Source organism: Phoenix dactylifera, chromosome 10 (assembly GCF_051530095.1).
Source record: "Phoenix dactylifera cultivar Ajwa chromosome 10, Ajwa_hap1_PhDact_Kaust_v1.1, whole genome shotgun sequence".
In the NCBI taxonomy this organism is placed as follows: domain Eukaryota; kingdom Viridiplantae; phylum Streptophyta; class Magnoliopsida; order Arecales; family Arecaceae; genus Phoenix; species Phoenix dactylifera.
Window position 1 is genome coordinate 9,661,717 of NC_143199.1, and position 4,277 is coordinate 9,665,993.

The 4,277-nt window shown below is 39.2% G+C and overlaps 1 pseudogene; it reads left to right on the forward strand.

Annotated features, from left to right (window-relative positions):
* The first annotated feature begins 3,911 nt into the window (after window positions 1-3,911).
* LOC120108695 (small nucleolar RNA R71) lies at window positions 3,912-4,009 on the forward strand (annotated as a pseudogene).
* Window positions 4,010-4,277: the final 268 nt, after the last annotated feature.

Sequence of the window (4,277 nt, forward strand, 5' to 3'; positions counted from 1 at the left end):
ATCAAAATATTTTCCTCCCCCCAACTTAAACATTGCATTGTCCTCAATGTAAAAAAATGCAAGAAAACTATATATGAGAGACAATAGAGAAAATAATAGGGAGAAGAAGAATACCTTGAGCTGTTGATTTCCAGAAAAGAAGACCTACAAAATAAGAAGAAAACTAGAAATAAAAAAAATAATAATTCTAACTAATATACACATACCTTGGCCTTCATGTTCAGTCATAAGAAGGCTCCCCCAAGGAAAAGGAGTCCTCTTCATCTGCAAAATTTTCAAGAAAATGTTTTAATCTGTATCCATTAACCTTAAAAATTTTGCCATCCTGTGGATTCTCAATTTCAATTGCCCCGTGTGGAAAAACAGTTTTTACAATGAAAGGACCTGTCCATCTTGATCGTAACTTTCCAGGAAACAGATGTAAGCGAGAGTCATACAAAAGAACTTTTTGTGCAGGCTCAAAAGATTTTTTTAGAATTGAGTTATCATGCCTAATTTTCATTCGTTCTTTACAAAGTCTAGTATTGTCATACGCATCCCGACGAATTTCATTCAATTCACTTAATTGTAATTTTCTAGCGAAACCAGCATCTGACAGTTCAAAGTTTAATTTTCTAATGGCCCAATACGATTTATGCTCTATTTCAACAGGTAGATGACATGTTTTTCCATAGACTAGCCGATACGGGGACATACCAAGAATAGTTTTATAAGCAGTACGGTAAGCCCACAATGCATCAGAAAGTTTTAAAGACCAGTCTTTGCGTGATGGATTCACCGTTTTCTCTAAAATTCGTTTAATCTCCCGATTGGCTAGCTCTACTTGGCCACTAGTCTGCGGGTGATAAGGAGTTGCAATTCTATGAGTGATACCGTATTTTCGTAATAGGATCTCAAAAGGCTTATTACAGAAATGTTTTCCCCCATCACTAATTATAACCTTGGGCATCCCAAATCGTGAAAAAATATTTTCTTTTAGAAATTTCAAAACAGGTTTGTAATCATTAGTTCTACAGGCAACAGCTTCTACCCATTTTGACACATACTCAACACCAACTAAAATATACTCATATCCAAAAGACGGTGGAAATGGGCCCATGAAATCGATGCCCCACATGTCAAAAATTTCAATAGCAGTAATGGGCTGAAGAGGCATCATTTGCTTATGAGTTAGACTTCCAATACGTTGACATGGGTCACATGTCCTACAGAACTCGTGGGCATCTTTAAATAGTGTAGGCCAATAAAAACCACATTGCAACACCTTAGCTGCCATTTTTTTAGATGCAAAGTGTCCTCCGCAAGCACTGGCATGACAAAAAGAGAGTACACTTTGTATCTCATGATCCGGAATGCATCTTTGGAATGTTGCAGGTGCATTACACAACCCGAATGGCATCCGACGGAAAGCAAATGTGCCAAAAGGACAAGTAAAAGTAGTCTTCTCTTGATCTTCTGGTGAAATCTCGATTTGGTAGTATCCGGAATAGCCATCGAGAAAACAATAGAAATTGTGTCCTGCAACTCTTTCTAAAACTTGGTCTAGGAAGGGTAGGGGAAAGTGATCTTTCCTAGTGACCAAATTCAATTTTCGGTAGTCAACACACATGCGCCAACTCGTCGGAACACGAGTTGGAACTAGTTCACCTGGCTCATTTTTGACTACCGTCAGACCCGCTTTCTTGGGAACGACTTGAGTAGGACTCACCCACTTGCTGTCAGAAATTGGGTAAATAATACCCACGTCAAGCAACTTGAGGACTTCTGCTTTAACCACATCTCTCATCGTAGGATTCAACCTGCGTTGCATTTGCCTTGTGGTTTTGGCATTGTCCTCCAAATATATCCGGTGCGTGCAAATTAAAGGGCTAATCCCCTTCAAGTCGGCAATAGACCACCCTAAAGCTCCTTTATGATTCTTTAGAACATCAAGTAATTTTCTTTCTTGAGCATGATCAAGATCAGATGAGATGATTATAGGAAATGTGTCCTCGGGTCCAAGAAAGGCATACTTGAGTTCCTTCGGTAAAGGTTTCAACTCGAGCTTAGATGTTTGTTCATGGGATGGTACTATCTTTGCTTTTCGAGGTGGCAACTGTTCAAATTCCTCTATTCTCGGTCTCCACCCATTGACCATCATGACATCCGAATTATCTAAAATAGGTGGGACCACATCATCAGCAGTACCTTCAGAACACCAATCTATTAAACCATTATCGGCCGATTCAGTAAATGTTTCTTTTAACAAATATTCTTCCGCAATGGTTTCAACCCATTCAACTTCTTTACTTTCTTCATGATCACTGGGTTGTTTACCTATACTAAAGACGTTCAGTTCTAAGGTCATGTTGCCAAAAGAAAGCTTCATGACACCATTCCTACAATTGATCAATGCATTAGAAGTTGCAAGAAATGGGCGTCCTAAGATGACCGGAATCTGAGATGGTGAATTGGAAGCCGGATGTGTGTCCAGTACGATAAAGTCAACAAGAAAATAGAACTTGTCTACTTGCACCAACACATCTTTGATAATTCCTCTAGGGACCTTAACTGACCTGTCAGCTAATTGTAAGGTGACAGTTGTTGGCTTCAACTCACCCAAACCGAGTTGCTCATATACCGTATATGGCAACAAGTTCACACTCGCCCCTAAATCTAGCAATGCTCGCTCAATCCTAAAATTGCCAATGATGCACGAGATAGTTGGACAACCTGGATCCTTATATTTAGGAAGAATGTTATGCTGTAAAATTGCACTCACATTTTCAGCCAGAAATGCCTTCTTCTTGACATTTAAACGACGCTTAACAGTGCACAAATCTTTTAAAAATTTTGCATAGGAAGGCACTTGTTTTATTGCATCAAGAAGAGGTACATTGATTTTTACTTGCTTAAAAAGCTCAAGAAGTTCAGAGTTTGGTTCAAGCTTTTGCAAGGGCTTTAATCTTTGTGGAAATGGTGCAGGAAAAGGACATTCAATTTTTTCAGTAGATGTTGGTGCTTCAGTTTCTTCATTATCCTTTTCTTTTGTCTTGGGAGGGTCAGAATCAGGTATGACTTGTGTTTGTTCTGGGACTGGTCGGTCAATAATCTTTCCACTTCGCAAAGTTATTATACTCTTCGCTTGTTCTTTATGCAAAGTTGAAGATGATGCATTGCTACCGCCATAGACTTGAGGATTAGGTTGTGGTTGAGCTGGTAGCTTACCTTTCTCTTGAGCACTTAAAACAGTGGTTAGCGTTGTCAGTTGATTTCTTAATTCATCATTGATTTTAGCTTGATCTTGCATGAAAGATTGCAAAGTTTCTTCGAGACTGGATTTTTGAGGGGGTGCGTGTGCATAATGAGGTTGCGGTGGTGGAGGAGTTGGGTTATATACTTGTTGAGGTTGGTCATTCCTCCACCTGAAATTTGGATGGTTCTTCCATCCAGGGTTGTAAGTACCCGAAAAAGGATTATTAAAAGATTTTTGATAGAAATTCATAACATTGGCCTGATCGTGCAAGACTTCCTTGAATGCGGGTATTGTGGGGCAATCAGTGGTGAGATGGCCAGGAATCTCGCAAATCCTACAACACTCGCTGTTATGTTCTACGGTCTTAACGGGTTCAATCCTTCTAAGTTCAATTTCCTCTACCTTCCTAGTAAGGGCTGCCATTTTAGCCTGAATATCATCCTGAGTATTAAGGTTGTAAAGGCCCCCATGTCCAATGTTAGTAGGTTTAGGCAAAGGTTTATTCATTCTATCCCCTGTATCCCATAATTGTGCAGTCTCTGCGAGAGAGTCTAAATAGTCCCATGCCTCATCGGGTTGCTTTTCCAAAAATAGACCATTGCACATAGTCTCTATAAATTGTTTCAACTGTGGGGACAATCCCTCCTAAAAGAAACTAATGGTTCTCCATGTTTCAAACCCATGATGAGGACAAGAGAGTAGCAAATCTTTAAATCTCTCCCAGCATTCATAAAATGTTTCATGGTCTTTTTGTTGGAAATTACTAATGTGCCTTTTCAAAAAATTAGTCCTTTGTGCGGGAAAGAATTTTTTCAAGAATTCTCTTTGTATATCATGCCATGTTCCTAGCGATCTAGGTCTCAAGGAGTTCAGCCATGTTTTGGCTTTATCCTTTAAAGAAAAAGGAAACAAGGTCAATTTAAGGACATCTTCCGATACATTTGGCACTCTAAATGTCATGCTAATTTCCTCAAAATCCTTAAGATGAAGATAAGGGTTCTCGGATTCCATTCCATGATACTTTGGCAGCAATTGAATTACC